The sequence below is a fragment of the Dioscorea cayenensis genome, chromosome 7 (assembly GCF_009730915.1).
Source record: "Dioscorea cayenensis subsp. rotundata cultivar TDr96_F1 chromosome 7, TDr96_F1_v2_PseudoChromosome.rev07_lg8_w22 25.fasta, whole genome shotgun sequence".
NCBI lineage: Eukaryota > Viridiplantae > Streptophyta > Magnoliopsida > Dioscoreales > Dioscoreaceae > Dioscorea > Dioscorea cayenensis.
The window spans coordinates 29,400,487-29,418,052 of NC_052477.1; the positions used below are offsets into that span (position 1 = coordinate 29,400,487).

Genomic DNA, 17,566 nt, shown 5'->3' on the forward strand with positions numbered 1-17,566 from the left:
AAAATTTAAATGTAAATAACCAAAAAAACGTAAATGTAAATAAATTTTAAAAAAGAGGGGGAGGGGGATTTATAACAACTATTGGACATCAAAGTTTTTTTAGTTTTTGGTGATTTATAGACCTACATCAATGGAAAAAGCAGGACATCAAAACTCAGGGGCCATTCATTTCGGGGAAATGGGAGGCAAGTGGTCTGATTTCCCCTATTTTTGGCGTTTATTTGTGCTGAAGTGGGGAAGGTGATATTTTCCTTACTTCTGACTGAAGTGGATTTTGAACTAAATCCATTTCAGTATTTTTTTTATTAAAGTGGGGGGGGTGAGCCAATATATAAAAACTCACTTCTTTCCACTTCAAAAGTCTTATTTGAACTCATAGAATTGATTTTTAGGGTTGAGAATTGATTATTGATGTTTAAAATTTTCCCTTGAGATCTTTCTTGATTTTTTCTTTAAAATCCCTAGGTATTATTAGACTAAACAGGGTTTTGGAGCCTTGTTATTAGCTTGAGCATTCGTAGAGCATTACTGCCATTTCTAGATGACAATACCAATATGGTGGTCTTTATTACATGCAAAAATGGTGCATGGTAGTGTAATTCTCTTGTTTGGGCATGTGCATCTATATATATATGTGTGTGTGTGTGTTGAGTATCCGAAGTTTGATGTTTGCCTAGGTGATACCTTGGCCACATTGCTTACAAAAGTCCGAGGGTGTGGTTGTAGCAATGGGGTGGGCGGGCGAGGCGGGAATGGGATCCCGTCCCCCATCCCCGCTCTCCACGGGCGGGATTCCCCGTTAGAAATTCCCCCTGGGGAAAAAAATCCTCCCTCACACTCTCCCATGGGGATCCCCTCCCGCCCAAAAACATTAATATAAAAAAATTTTTCTATAAATAACTATAATATTTCTAATGCATTTATGTTACACATATGCTAAAGATGTTATATACAATTGAAAATAAAAAAATATAATATATGATGAAATAAAATAAAAATTCTCAACCAAAGTTTTTTTTTTACAACATACACATCATATATAAAATAAAAATTCACACAATATTTCTCCTAACAAGTCATAATATAATGTTTGATGAAACAACAACATTAAGGTACAAATAACATAAAAGTTTAAAAACTAAATTAAAAATTACAAATCCATTAAATAAAATTCATAATACAAAAACTAGCACAATAATTTCATGCTTCCATCAATTTGTTTCTTCTTTCTCCAAGTCATTTATATTGAGAATCCAATTCCACTACCACTAGCATCTTGACATGATAACTCCTCCTTCAATAATAAAAAAAATTGTAAATATATAATAACATTATAAATAATATCAAGATTAAAGATAAAATTTTATAAAAAATCATATTTACCTCATCATTCTCATCCTCCGCTTTATCAAATGTAGAACAAATAGCTTGAATTGTTGACCATAAACAAGAATCTTCAAAAATAAAGAAATACATAATAATAACTAAAAATATATAAATTTAAAAGAAATACCATATATGTTTTAATGAAATATATAAATTTAAATAGTTAATAAGTTGTATGAAATAATTGTGAGTTCCATAATAATAACTAAAAATATTAACAAATAAATATTTATTGATTATATATATATAATATTATGTTAATGTTGAAATAATCTTTAATAAATATATTAAAAATATATAATATATTTTTTTGGGGAATCCCCGCGGGGCACGGGGATTCCCCGTGCCCTGCGGGGAGCAGGGCGGGGATCCCCGTGGGGCGGGGAGACCATTCCCCGCCCCCACCCCGCCGTGCTAAACGGGGAGGAATTTTTCGGGGAATCCCCGCCCCACCCCATTCCTATGTGGTTGCGGTAGTTTTTGCATTTTTGCTCTAGTCTATGTACTGTATCATAAATCCTAGATTTTTTTTTGGTGAAGAAAACGTAATACTAGTTCAGCTATGGATATAGGTTGAATCCATTGTCTTATCCTTGCTTTCTTATTCTTTGTGCTAAATTGGAAAGGGACACGTATTTGATTGTGATTTTAGAATGAATAAAGATTTATTTTGACTATTTTAATTTGTGCTTTTGAGAAGGTGATCTTTTAAGCAATACATTTTTTTTAGTGTACCTATACTTGCATGCTAGTGATGTTCTATACGTCTATGTTCTTTCTTTTTGGTTTTCAATTATTAAATGAATCGGATTCCATTTTAGTTTTAATTTGTATTTACATAAGATATGTTTTCATCGACTCAAAGATCTTTTAATTTTGCAATAAAAATAATATTTATATATAAAAGATTTTAATATATTAATATAACAGAATCGAAGCTTGGTGAGGCAACCAGAGAAGGAGTAGGAGAGAATGGCACGGAGGAGGGAAAGCCATTGATGATCTTTGAGAGCTAAGGTTGTCTATAAATGTTGGTGAATTAAGTTCTTGATGAGTGTACATTGTTCATGTACTTCATGTCTATTTGTACACTCATGTGGTATGCATCATAACCATGATGTGGAATTCGATGCTAAATATCGTGTGTTTTGCATTAACAGGCTTAGGGCAGTGTTTCAAGACGAGGGAGAGCCAAAGGAAGCATTCTAGGCCCAAATCGATAAGTTTAGAGCTCTCTCGGCATCATTGTATTAAGGACAAGGCAAATTGGGTGGCTTACGGGAAGCTTACGGTCATCCTTACGGCCGTAAGTCTATGCTAGAAGACCTTGCAGGCATGCTTATGTTGGTAAGGAGGATTCGGAACCAAGTCAGAGGACCTTACGGGCAAAGCTTACGCCCGTAAGGATGCCCGTAAACACCATGTCGAGGAGCTTACAACCACAGCATATGCCCGTAAGGGCAGTCATGAGAAGTAGAACAATAAGGCTTACGGTCCAGCATTTACGGCCATAAGTAACGAAATCAGAAGACCTTACGAATGGGGCTTACGACCGTAAGTCGCCCCGTAAGGCTCGCGACAATCTTCCCCAGCTTCCTTACGGCCTAGCCCTTACGCCCATAAGTAGTCAGTTATAAATAGAACTAATTAAAAGGATTTCTAAAGCATAATCTATTCTATCTCTCTATTCTTTGAGGCCGATTCTTGGAGGTGAGATTGAGGAAGAAAAGGGCCGAATATCCAGCATCGTAGGCAAGATTTGGAGAGGGATTTGGCCTGGCATTCAAAGGAATTGGAGATTGTAGCCATCAACCTCATCTAGGTGGCGCGCATGGAACCTACCTCAAAGACTCTCCATCCTAGGGATTGAAAAGAGGGTTTTTATGGATCCTATGTTTACCTTTATTCTTTGTATCTTGAATCCTTGCCCTCCATTAATGGAAGGCTAATTTGTAGATGTTTGGGCATAGTTGAACTCTAGGGTTTGTATTTTGTAACTTTGGTTGTTGGATCTCTTATGCTTTAATTGATTTTTTCTTTGCAATCGTATCTATTTGAGTCTAATTGTGTGAATGGATGCTTGGTTGCTATCAAGACGAAAGCCCTAGCTCTTATATCTTGTATTACTACGTGACGAGAAAAAATTCCCACCTAGCATAGACTTACCGCAATTCAAGAGGATAGTGGGTGCCCTCTAGTTAGGGTATCTAGGAGACTTTGTCTTTCACAATCCTTCCGAGTGGGTTGATGATAATCTCCGTTCTCTTTATAATCATGTGGAGTAGATTTTAGGAGATATCATATTTCTACTTTATATTCGGATTAAGGGCAATCTCTCTTTAGGGGGAGATTGTCTACTTAAGAGATTTTCATTAGCCCGTAATAAGGTTTCATAGAGTGTTAATGCAATTGTGTGGATGTCTGTATCAGCTGTCCACTGATTGAGTTACACTTTGCCTAAGAAATTGGGGTTTTGTATGCTTCCAAAAACCTTTTAGTTCAAATAGAATTACATGCTTAAACAACCATTGTCATGTGCTTCATAACCCTAGAAGGATGCTATGCCTGAACATCATTCTCTTCCTTAAATTCTCTCCTTCCCTATATTTTCTAGTTTTCTTTTGGTTTTGTTTTCACACACTTCACGTACTTCATTAGGCTAATTTTCGGATTTAGAGTTATTACTAGTATTCACCTCCTTCTCTGTGGACCAACACTCTGTACTTCAAGCACACTTTATTAAGCGATCGGCACGTACACTTGCGTGCATCCCTATCAGTTCTAGTATGTTTGATGAGATAAAGCATGTAGTTACCTATGGTGTCTCAACTCATGCCAAAGACATCCCTGATTCTATAGCTTTATAGGATGAAAATGGACAAGTCTTCCATCAGAGGGTTGTCTATGCATGAGTGGAAGTCCAAATTTTGTTGTTAGTGTAGAAGGTTTGGGCATTTAGGGTAGGACTGCAAATATAAAGTCCCTGTTAAGAAAGTATGGCAAATTAAAGTGGATAAAGTTTAGGGAAAGCAAGGCATTGAGGAGGATTCTATATATCCTGAGGTTGTCAGAGTATCTTCTAATTCCAAGATGACAAAAGATGTACATGTTCCTGTGGAGCCTTTGCTGGCTATTAAGGATGGTATGCAAACTAAGTCTAGGAAGACACAAGGAATGCTTGCTTTCCTTACTGGGAGAGTCCAGGTTAATCATAAATCTATGTTTATTGGTGATTTTTTGGGAAAATTTCTGTAGGGAGTAAGGATTTCAATTCTGTGGCTGATGGTCAGGGGGTGATGGAAAAGTCAGAGATTCAACTTTTTGGTTCTGTGGGAGTATCACAGCAAAGTAATAGAGAAACTACTAGTGTTGTGGTTGGTGTTAAGGGTAGAAAGCCTAACCTTAATAGGATGCTGGGAAATGATTTTTTTTTCATGGAAGATTAAAGGGTTCAATGGCCCTCTGAAGCAATCAGAGGTTATATCTCTGGTTTTAAGTCAGAAAATGACTGTTTTAGGAGCTTTAGAGTGATCTTCTTGATTTAAGCTATGAAATTGATGTGCCCTGGCTTGTTTAGGCGACTTCAATGCTATCATGAGTTATTTGGATAGAGTGGGTAGAAACTCTATGAATGAAGTTGTTGCAATAGAGGATTTTAAAGACTGGGGTTTTCATACTAATCTATGTAGAGAATCACAGTTTAGGAGATCACTGATGCTTTGTGGGGTATTATAGGGAAGAAAAACCCAAGTCCTGATGGGTATAATAGCAGTTTCTTCAAGAAGTCTTGGAAAATTGTTGGCTTAAATGTAGTGCAAGCCATTAAGGACTCTTTCACAAAAGATTTCTACTGAAACAGGCTAACTCTATGGCTATAATCCTTGTTCCTTAAATAGCCAACCCCAGGTCTTTATATGAGTATCGACCAATTGCATGCTACAATGTTATCTACAAGGTCATATTCAAGGTGCTAGCCACCAGGCTCAGAGACGTTTTGGATGGGATTATTGACACTAGCCAATATGCTTTTATCCCAGAGAGAGATTTGTCATAATGTGCTCCTTGCACATGAACTAATAAAAGGCTATCATAAAATTAAGGATGGATGTTGTGCTCTAAAAGTGGACCTCCAAAAGGTGTATGATGCAGTCTCTTGAGATTTTTGTGAAGAATTTAGGCTGGCTTTTTAATAGGGACTAATGTCACTTATGAAACGCAAGTACACATGTTGATCGATCAAGTAATATAGTGTACTAAAAGCAGGGTTATCGATTCACGGGGCACTATGGAGTATTAGTATTAATTCACAACTCATCAATTAGCCTAAACTAAAATCATAGATGTAAAATTTAGAATGGAAGCTAAAAACTAAAGTAGAAATAAAATCACAGCAAGTCTAGCATGGAAGAGGGGTGTTCATGCATTGGAATACTAATACTATGGAGTATTAGTATTAATTCACAAATCATCAATTAGCCTAAACTAAAGTCATAGATGTCAAATTTAGAACGGAAGCTAAAAACTAAAGTAGAAATAAAATCACGGCAAGTCTAGCATGGAAGAGGGGTGTTCGTGTATAGATTTCCCTTAGGGTTAGATTAGATTTCAAATAAGGTTGTGCTAAATATTGCAATATAATTGAACCGTTACAGTTCTATATTATATTGCCTTTTTATCAAGGTGAACAATAACTTGTTCCATACGACGATGATACAGACTACCCTATAACTGCATTGCACTTGATGAACTATATCTAGAGAAGGCACGAACTTAGTGAGTAGACAATTCCTCTCTAGAGGCCATTGACCCTAATTCCATTCCCATACAAAGTAAGATTAAAATCTCTTCCTCATACATACTCACTCTCAATAATTACACTATGATTGGAATCTTAATGTTAACTCCCTCAGAAGAACCATGGGGAGAGAAATCTCAATCTTGAAGTACTTAATTTTTAGGCAGACTACTTGTGGTTCTCTTCAATTGTGGTATGTCTATACTAAGTGGATCTCTCGATTTTTCACACAAGTATATCAATCACAAAACTCTTGGATTTCTCTACAATAAAGTTCAAGACAAGAAAAAAGGCACAATTGAATTCTGAAATAAAGTATTGTAATAAATCAATCGATACAAGCTTCAAAGTCTACAATCATTGTCATCAAAAATTAAACTCCAGGTTCGATCCATGCCCAAATTAACACCATGAAGTTTAGTTCTCCATTAGGGAAGAACAATTATACAATATAATCAATATGAAGAAAGCAAATGAAAGCATTAAAATTCCATCTAAACTTCGTTTCTTCGAAATGCCAGTGAATCTTCCACAAATCTTTCACAAATGCCACTGAGAACTCGCCTCGATGGCTACTATAATGCCATAGACCATGGATGAAGCCCTCTAAATCATTGGATTGCCTGAGAAAAACCTTGGATTCTTTCTCTACTCCTTCTTTTGCTCGACCGCCAAAAGCCTCCCCCAAAATCTTTAGTAAAATCTTTTATACATAACCCCTTACGGGTTAGTTACGGACTTACGGACATAAGAACAAGCTAGAAGGAGCTGGAGATGATGGGTCATGTACCTTAGGAACATCTTATGCCAATAAGCTCTGCGAAAAGGTTTCCAGTCTTGGTGTTATGATGCAGCTTATGGTCGTAAGTGATGGACCGTATGCTTCTCTAGATAGTACTTGTAACCTCCTTTATCAGCGTATGTCCTACTAGTAAACTCCTCTGGATAAACCTTATGCCCCTGCTTACAGGTGTAAGTCATGCCTATAAGCCCTAAGGTTTGCCATTTGTGTTTCTGCTTATGGGTATAAAGTTGCCCGCAAGGTACTCTAGATGAGGCTTACAGCCATAAAGGGTCTTGTTTGGCCTATTCTCTTATTCTTGATGTCAAGTGAGCTCTTTCTTCCTTGTTTACTTTGAAATTTTCATGCCTCGAACCCGATGTGGCAAACCCCGAATGCGGGCAAACGGCCGTGAACCTACTTGGTTAAGACCTAGTGGGCATGCAAGGCCTCAACACCTAAACAAAGTAGAAAACACAAATTACGAAACAAACAAATAGCAAAAACACCAAGTCTTTACATCTAGGAGTTTAGAGTTTTAAAATAAGCTAGGGTCTAATTCAAAGACAAACTACAACAACAACTGCTAAAAGAACCCACCAACCAAAAAGGAACATGTGCTACCCGATGACTCGGCTAAGCTGACCCTTGCATAACCTTACTCCTGATCTGAAAGAAATAATCAACAACTTGATGAGCTTCAAAAAGCCCAACAAGTAATCCACTACAAACTAAAATACAAATTAACAGACTTCAAAGATTTAAAGTAACATCATGTTGCAAAAACCTAAACCAGATACATATATGTCTAGAAATTGAATCTCAAGTCCAAAACATCAAGAAAATCCAAATACGGGGATCCATAAACATTTGACAAAATACTGAAAACAAAGAAAAGTGGTTTTCCAATCATTTAAGTGTCTCAAATTTACTATGGCCATTTGTTTTACCTCGGTGACACCCGAGTCAAAATATCATAAACCATTTATTTTACCTCGATAACCTGAGTTCGAAATAACATACATTATTTATTTTATCTCGGTGGCCAGAGTCAAAAATTTAGAACCGCTATTATTTCACCGACGGCGCGGGACAAAACTATAGTCTCAGTTACAGAGATCATGTCGACATGATCAATATTGATCTTTATTGACTGGGTTAGAACATAGTTATAATTGGATACTAACTTATGCATAACAATAATTTTTACAAGAACCCACTTTTGAGAAACTAAAGAGTATTCTCAAAATAACGAATAAATAAAGAAATAATTAAATAATAAATAAATACTAAAAACGTATGAAATTGTGCAGTTGGCTTCTAACACAATTGTGTAAAAGTTTAATAGATAAACCATTTGAAAACCATGCCTTTTAAATTCAAATATCTATACCTCCTGTGATATAATACTGCCAAATCTTCATCATTCACTGCCAAATTAACTTGATCATCACTAGAGAACTCAACTGGGAACAAACTATTCCTGCTTCTTTGAACATTCACCAAAACTCTACCAGTATCTGCTGCTTGAATAACACAACCAGCTTTACTGAAATGCACATCATAACCTCCCTCACTCAATTGACCTACACTGAGCAAATTATGTGCAAGAGAAGGTATAGATTGAACATCATGAATCAATTTTGCATCTCCACATACTGTAATTACCACTGAACCTTTACCTAGACATCAACCTCTTTATTATCCCCCAATCTGACTTTGTGTCTCAAAGTTTTATCCAAATTATGAAACAAGTCTCTTCTACCAGTCATGTGATTAGAGGTACCACTGCCCAACATCCATATAGAAGAATTATCAATTTCTTCTCCATTATGCACCATAAATAAACTCCCATACTCACTAGAACTTGGATTATTGGATAAGCTTGATCCCTCATCTGAATTTCTGCCTTGTGAGACACAAAAATGTGATTGATAATGGCCAAACTTTTTACATTTGAAACACTGTATATTTTGCAAACCTCTAATAGGGACGTAAGTGCAGAGTGTTGGTAAATGCAGAGTGTTGGTCCATAGGGAAGAAAGTGAGTTCTAATAATAACTATAAATCCAAAAAATAGCTTGAATAGTGAAGTTTTTGTGTACGAACAAGATTAAAAGATAAACAAGAAAATACGGGAAATAATAGGAGGAAAATCAAGGAAGAAAGCGATGTCCGGGCATAGTATCCCTCTAGGGTTATTAAGTACAGGACAATGGTTCTAAATATGCAATCTTATTTGAACCAAGAGATTTTTAAAATTATACTAAACTCTGATTTCTCAAGTGAAGAGTAACCGAATAGATGTAGAGCTGGTACAAACATCCACATAATCGCATTAACACTCTATGAAACCTCACTATGAGCTAATGACAATCTCTTAAATAGATAATCTTCCCCAAAGAGAGAGAGAGAGATTACCCCTAATCCGAATACAAAGAGCACGGAGATTATCAATAACTCACTTGGGAGAATTGAGAAAGACGGAGTCTCCAAAGTACCCTATACTCAGGTTTACTCACAATTCCCTCTAATTATGGCATGCCTATGCTAGGTGGGTATTTCTACTCGTCACGTAGCACATCAAACATGATAGTTAGGGCTTTTGCCTCGTTAGCAACCAAGCATTCAAACACGCAATTAAATTTAAATAGATATGATTGCAACTATGAAATCAATTAATGCATCAAAGATCCAACAACCAAAGTGTGAGCCCCACCCCTTAATCAAATCCTAGCCATTGCTTTTATTTTTAATCCTAGCCGTTGGTTATACTTTTAATCCTAGCCGTTGGTTTTTGTTTTTTAGTTTCAAAACCCTAGCCATCTCTTCACCTCATTTTTTTTACTTTTGAAACCCTAGCCGACTCTTCACCTTCTTCGGTTTTAGATCACCGTTAAAAAAAAAGGGGAGAGAGAGACTTGCCTCATCTCTTCCTCTCCCTATTTGCGGGTGGTGTCGGTGGCGAGGATAGGAGAAGGGTGTCGTCATCACAGATTTCGTTTCAGTATTATTTTTGAGGTAATGTTCTGAGTTATTTTTGTTTTTGATATTTCTTATACTTGTTTGTGACATGTTACTAGTTATGGTTAGGATTTGGTGAGAATTGATGTGATTTTAATTTGAGGATAAAATTCAGAAATTTCCTGTTAGCATAGTAGAGATCCCTAATTAATTTGGAGGATTTGGAGATAGAAATTGGAAGGGATCAGAATACAAAAATTGTAGATCGAGGTCTTGTTTAGCTTGTTGACAAATTTCAGAATTTTTGGAGTAGTATTATGTAAAAGATAAATTTTTAGACGCAGGTGACTCGGACAGGATTTCTGTTCAGCCCTTGATCTGGTTTTGATTAATTTTATAGTTGTTAGTTCTGATTTAGATTAATATTTATATAATAAAATTATAGAGGACTATTTTATATTTGACTCTGCAAAATTTCAGAATTTTTAACGATGTAAATTGTGAGATATGATCAGATTTCTATAGGTGTGCTCAATAATTTTCTGCAAAAACATAAAGATTTCTTAGACAATTAGATTGTCTTTTACATGGAATTTGGAGAAGATTAATATAATAAAGTTATATAGTTTTATGTTTTATAAATACCTGTAAAAATTTATATTCTTTGGATGAGTCGTTTAAAAGTTATAGCATTATTAGTGTAGTTGTGCCCAATGATATTACTGTACAGAATTTGAAATTGGTTTGGTGTTTCTCATGGTCTTAGATGTTGTATCTGGTATAGCATAAAATACGAAAGTGATGCACTACTGAGTTATCTAATTTCACGTAAAATATTATTGCTTTTGAAAATTTATATTGAGAGATATTCATATTTGAAAGGGATACGTCTGAATTACAATCCTGCAGAAATAATTGGATATTCAATTGAATGTTATAAATTGTGTAGTACTCTAATTTGTGTGAATTTCGGATATGTCATAGTGTTAGGTGTCTATTTTTCCTAGAATTTTGAAATTTGTGATTTGTAAAAGTGTATGTGAAGTTATGATGGTTTTAGTACTCATTGATCATGTTGGAATTATTAATATGGCTGTTAGTGTAGGTAATTGTTATTGTACCCTCGCAATAATCAATATTTGGGAGTGTAGAATAATAGTTTGAACTATTTGCATTTGTACCCTTCTAAAAATCTTTTTTTAATACTATTGCTTGTTAGCGTCGATTTGTTATTTGAAAGCTAATAGGATCTCTTCCCAAATATAGGGCATGCCAAAGGTGTAAGGTTTGGGAGTATTTTTGGTTGTTAATTAGGTAAGTATCCCACATATAAATCCTATTATATGTATATACTTGAAAGTTCTAGTTTTGTGAACTTTTGGGATTTTTGAGAAAAAATACTGATTATTTTGATTTATGTTTGAATTATTTATTTATTATTATTTTCGGAATTACTTTAAATTATTTGAAATTTCTAGTTAGTGATATTTTATTTTGGATTAGAATTATCTGAAAGGTTTGAACATCTATTTAAATTCAGATTATTTAATTTCTAAAGTTTTAGACAGCTTATCTAAGTATGTATTACTTCAATTGTGAATTTCAGATATCTTTTAGTTAATTTTTGATTAATTATTATTAATATTTTTTTAAATTATCTGTTCATGGTTGGATTAAAATAACTGGTTTATTTTGATATGATAAAATGGGATCACGCGACTGCAAATTACTTGCATTTTGCCAATATGAATTTTGACAATTTATTGTTTCGTGAACATGAAATATTTTGACACAGTACTCGTAGTTCCCAAACTAACTTTGCAATAACCCCGTCACTGGGGGTTAAACACTGACCATGTCGACATGTATTCTGATATAGAAATTATAGTTTTCCACCGCTTTCCGTCGGTGAAGAATATCAACCTCTGCTAAATCTGGCTCGAGTCACTGAGGGTAAAAATATGAGTTCTGATAATTCTGGCTCGGGTCACCAAGGGTAAATATATGAGTTTTGTTATTTTGTTTTGGCAATAGTTATTTTGGGACCTATATGCTTGGTTTTAACATCTGTGTTTATATGAAATAAATTTGATTTTTGATTTTTGATTTTGATAATTTATGATTTTTGTAAATGATCCCTATAATTTTTTTAGTGGGTGCTTACTGGGCTGTCAAGCTCATAATCTGTTGTTTAATTTTTTTTTCAGATCAAGAGCTTAATAGATCATTGCTTGAGAATCGGGTTTTGAGGCCTTGCACACCTAATGGGTCTCGGTCTTGTAGGTGTGCGGCTGTTTGTTAGCATACCAGGTCTGGTGAGCCGGGTTCGGGGCGTGACACAAAGTCATAAAAATAAACTATAGAGATCAACTACGCTCAAACATCTACAAGTTAACCTTCCATTAATGGACGGCTAGCATTCAAGACATAAAGAATAGGACGGCTAGCATTCAATATACAAAGAATAGGAGTGTATATAAAATCTATGAAAACCCCCTTGTTAATCCTTAGGATGGAGAGTCGTCGAGGTAGCTTCCATACACACCGCCAAGATGAGCTCAACGGTTACGACCTATAATCCCCTTGAATGACGGGCTAAATCCCTCTCCAAATTTTACCTAAGGTGCTGGAGATTTGGTCATTTTCTTCCTCAATCCTGCCTCCAAGAATCACCCCAAAGGAATAAAAAGATAGAATAGAGAATGCCCTAGAAATCCTCATAAGTCTTATTTATACCCGACTGTTTATGGGCTGCTTACGGGTGTAAGGACTAGGCCGTAAGGGAGCTGAAAAAGATTGTCGTAAATCTTACGGGAACACTTACGGTCGTAAGCCTTATTCGCAAGGGCTTTTGATTTTGTTACGGTCCAGATTACGGCGAAAGCGCTGGACCATAAGCTTCGTTGTTCTGCTTCTTGTGACTGCCCTTATGGGCATACACTACGGTCGTAAGCTCCTTTAGATGGTCCTTACGGGTATCCTTATAGGCGTAAGCCTTGCCCGTAAGGTACTTTGACTTAGCTCTAAATTCTCTTTACGGGCATAAACATGCCCTCAAGGTCTTCTGGAATAGACTTACGGCCGTAAGGTTGACTGTAAGCTGCCCTTAAGCTATCCCATTTGCCTTGTCCTTAGTACAATGATGCCGAGAGAGCTCCAAACTCATCATTTTGAGACTAGAATACTTCCTTTGGCTCTCCCTCATCTTTAAGAACTTCCCTAAGCCTGTTAATACAAAACACATGATATTTAGCATCAATTTCCACATAATGGTTCTAATACATGCCAAATAAGTGTACAAATAGACATGAAATATATGAACATTATACACTCATCAACCTCCTCTACCAAATTTCTAACCAAATTGTCTTAGTCCTCTACTAAACCTCCCAAATGGCCTTAGACCAATTCTGCCACCATCAATTATATATTGTTGCCTCTGTACAGCTTGTCTCTGATCACCACCTCTAGGACTGTCTCCAAATCTCCCTCTACCTCTAAAATTTCTTCCTCTTCCTCTCATAACATTTCTGCCACCTCTTGAATCTCCTTGAATCGCAAAAGTTCTATCTTCATGTTTCTCATAATACTGATTAAATCTGGCTTCATGAGCTTGTAATGATCCAATCAATTCATCTAGAGATATTTGAGACATATCTCGTGCTTCTTCAATTGAAGTCATAGCATGCACAAATCATGAGGATAAAGTTCTCATGACTTTCATCACAACTTCTGTATCTTTCAATTCACCACCCACTCCTCTAATTTGATTCACAACTGCCAAAACTCTAGTAATATATTGTTTCCTGCTCCATCTGTAATAAATCAAAATTTTACCTCAAGGTTTGTTGTCTCACTGAAACCATTATGGATGTGCCTTAATTTTCATTTTTTATGTGGTCCTAAGCTTCCTTAGTTGTGTCTAACCTCACTATACTGTGAAGAATAGTCTCATCAACAGCTTTTTGCAACAAGAACAAGGCTTTGGCATCATTCTCCAACTCCTTTTCCTTTGCATCTTCTTTGCTTATGTGTTCTTCAACAATCTTCCATAAACCTTGTGATCTAAAAAATGTTCTCATCCTATAACTCCAATGTTCATAACCTTCACCTTTGAATACTGGTAGCAATGAGTGAGAGACCTCAGGTGTAGAAGAGGAGCTTGAGGCCATTTGCTCTTTCTCTTAACAGAATTCACAACACTTCTAGTCAAAGCACCAATTCAACCTCACAACAACTAGCAACACCCTACACAATTTTTCACACACTTGCTTCTTCAACACCAATACCTTCACACCTTCAACCTACAAGTACCACAATAGCATCCTTTCACAACAACAACAACAACATCAGTAACTACCCTTTTTTTATTTATTTTTATTAAAAGGAGCTCAAAAGCTTTTTATTAGCAAAGAACTAGAAAGAGTGTACAGCAACAAAGCTTAAACAATCGGAAAACTAGAACAAGGATCTAAGAAAAACTAAAAAACAAATAAAAAAAGAATCTAACCAAACAAAATATGGCTAGAAGCAATTAGAAGATAAGTCCCATCATTTGAAACAACTTCATAATCCATCTTGGTAGCTCGCGGCCTTGATGAAATAAAGTCAAGTCATGCAAGTTACAGCCATGGACTGCTAATCCAAAAGAAGCTAATTTGGCCCAGCTTTTTGGAATGGTATGCAGCTTAATATCTCCTAGATTCCTCAACATGTCTCCTATATTCTCCATCAAAGTGGTGGTTCTCCAGCATTGAAGATGTACCCCTTGCTTAATGATTTTTGCTAACTCCTCATGGGTGATGAACACTTGCCTGGGCTTCAAATTGTTATAATGAAGATAGTGAAGAATAATTTTCAATGCCACAACCTTTGCTTCAAATAAAGAATCAGCTTTAGAACTAAAGCAGCCTGCAATAGAGATTTTAGCATTATAATCACATATATAGAAACCAGCCCCAGAACAAGAAACTTCTCTGTACCAAACAGCTGAGATGACAAGAAATGGACTATCAAGAGCAGTAAAGTTATTCAAAATATGATTCCTCCCTTGTTTAGAAACAGATGTATAGAAATATTCTATTGTATGAGCAACAGCCTTAGAAGCCAACAACCAACAATCCAGATTTTCATTTCTAAAAACCTTGTTGCATCTCGCCTTCCATATATACCAAGCAGTCATAGCAATATCAGACTGAGTAAAGATATCCATACTAGCCACAAAGGGACTAAGCCAATTCCCAGAAGTAAAGCCATCCTCGAAAGAAAAGGATTTACCAGTAAGTAACTTGACATAAGACCAAATAAGCAGAGCTTTAGGACAAAGATGTAAGAGATGTTCAATATTTTCATACACCAAGCTGCAAAATGCAAAATTAGTTTGAGGACTGTTGAGATGCCTTGAATTTGAAATTGATTGTGATTGTAACCCTATCCAAATTATGACTCGACCCTAATTTAGCTCTAATTTATGGAGTTAACCCTAAATTAGAGATTTCAATGAAAATCTGTGGTGGGCTTTTGGCTTGGGCCTGCCCAACAGACTGATCCATTGTGGGTTATATTATTTTATTTTAATTTGGATATATATAGGGTTTTTATCTGTATCATCGGTATGAGTTTTTTCCTCGAAAGAGAAGAATAAAAAATCTCTATCTCCCTGCCCGTGGACGTAGGTCATATAGACCGAATCACGTAAATCTCCGTGTGCTACTATTTTCTTTTGTTTTTCTTCATATTATTGCTGTGTTTGGCATAACAAGGACCCAGTCTAAGATGATAAAGATAGTCATATGTTTTGACCCCATTATGAAACAAAAGCCAGATAAAATGTTTAGTTCTAGGGGCCACACGAAGCCTCCAAATGTTACCCCAACCATCCCAATGGCCCTACTGTACAGAAGATTTGGTAAGATGAGTGTAAATTAGGGAAGAAAGTTTGAGTTTCTTGGAATTGGGAAGCCACACCAAAGAGTTATCAGAATCAAAACTTATTTTCCCAAGACTGAGAGTATCAGAATTTAAATGACAACCAAATACATTATGAAAAGCATGAATGTTCCAATGAGAATCCACAAGAAAATCAGAAATTTGAAAGTTATCAATGTTTGCCTCCATTTTGAGATAGGTAGGTTTAAAAGCAAGCAAAATCTCAAAGTACCATGGGTCTAAAAGGAAAGAAGTCTTCAAAGGATTGACATTTAGAAGCTAGAAATTATGTTTGATAGTCCTAGCAGTTCGGCATAAACCACGAAAAAACCAAGAACAATTGGCACTGATATCATCTATCCAGGGATTAAAGGACCCACATTTAAGATAGAGCATATCAACCCAAAAAGCATTCTGTTTATTCACATAATTGAAAACATTTTTGGCCATCAATGAAACCTCCACAATCTTTCACTGAACTATACCATACAACGGTAAAGGTTCAAATCAGCAACTCTTCACCCAAATCATCAACTTTGATACCACTATTAGATCAAGAATTTATAAGAGATGAACAACTTTGTTATAGAAAACTCCTTCTAATTCTCCATATAAAAGACATGAAAATTCAAACAAATTACAAGGAACAAGCTCTCATTCTAGTAACCAAAGAAAAACATTCAGAAAAGATAAACAGTAATCAACAAACAAACACTTTAAACAAACATTGAGCTGAGTCATGCTCTAACGTGTCAGCATTTGGTGCACCCAACCGCTTAATCTTAGAATGCCTTCAACTAAAGCACATCTAACAGATTATTTAATCTCCACCATCCATTACTTTCACAACCTTGAGATATCTGAACTTCCTCGAACTTGAAACAAAACCCTTGATCAAAACCCTTGGTTATTGGCCAACGACCTTCGGATCTATTGGTACATGGGTCGCCGATAGAGCTCTCACCGAGTGGTGAGAGTTCGATTCTCGGCTGAGGGCACATTTTTGGGAGTTGTGAATAGTGGTTGTGTACGGGTGGTTCCAGCGCCCACGTGAGCGCGGCCCCGTCCTCACTTGTTCCACCGAGGCTTGTGCACGCCCCTGGGGTCTCTAGTGGGTTCGCCCCGCTCTTCTTCCTCAAAACCCTTGGTTATTGCTGAAATTTCAAGCTCAGATAGATGATAATATCTTGAAAGTTGCCATGGCAACTTGCGCATGGGCATCTGGAATTCCAGATGCAAGCTCAGTTTTCACAACATAAATCCAGATTTTGTTAGAATTACAACAAATTAAATGCGATCAGAGAAGCAATCGAATATTCAAGGAAGCCATTTCATAACATCAGGGAGTACTCTTTACATGATCCTATCTCTCCTAACATCACTTTAATGTGTGATGAATCCTTTAACAATGATTCAGAGGTTAGTGGCATGGGCTTTGTTGTTGTTATTGATAAGAAGTTTGTAATTTTGGCAGGAATTAATGCTGGGATGTGTTATTCAAGTCTACATGCTGAAGCTGATTGCTTGTGCATAGCTCTGGAGGTGTGTCGAGATAAGAGCATCAAGATTGGAAGAATTCTGGTTGATTGCCAAAATCTTATAGAAATCATTGAGAACGATCAACAAATTCTGACCTGGAGGATAAAACCCACGATTCAACGCATAAATATCCTTCTCAATAGACTGCAGGAAGTAAAGATGGAACATATTCA

General features: G+C 36.1%; 1 protein-coding gene across 1 annotated transcript in view; it reads right to left on the reverse strand.

The window, feature by feature from the left end:
* The window catches only part of LOC120264769 (protein NRT1/ PTR FAMILY 2.6-like), an 81,862-nt gene that overhangs the window by 36,786 nt on the left and 27,510 nt on the right, over positions 1-17,566 (reverse strand). The window lies entirely within an intron of this gene.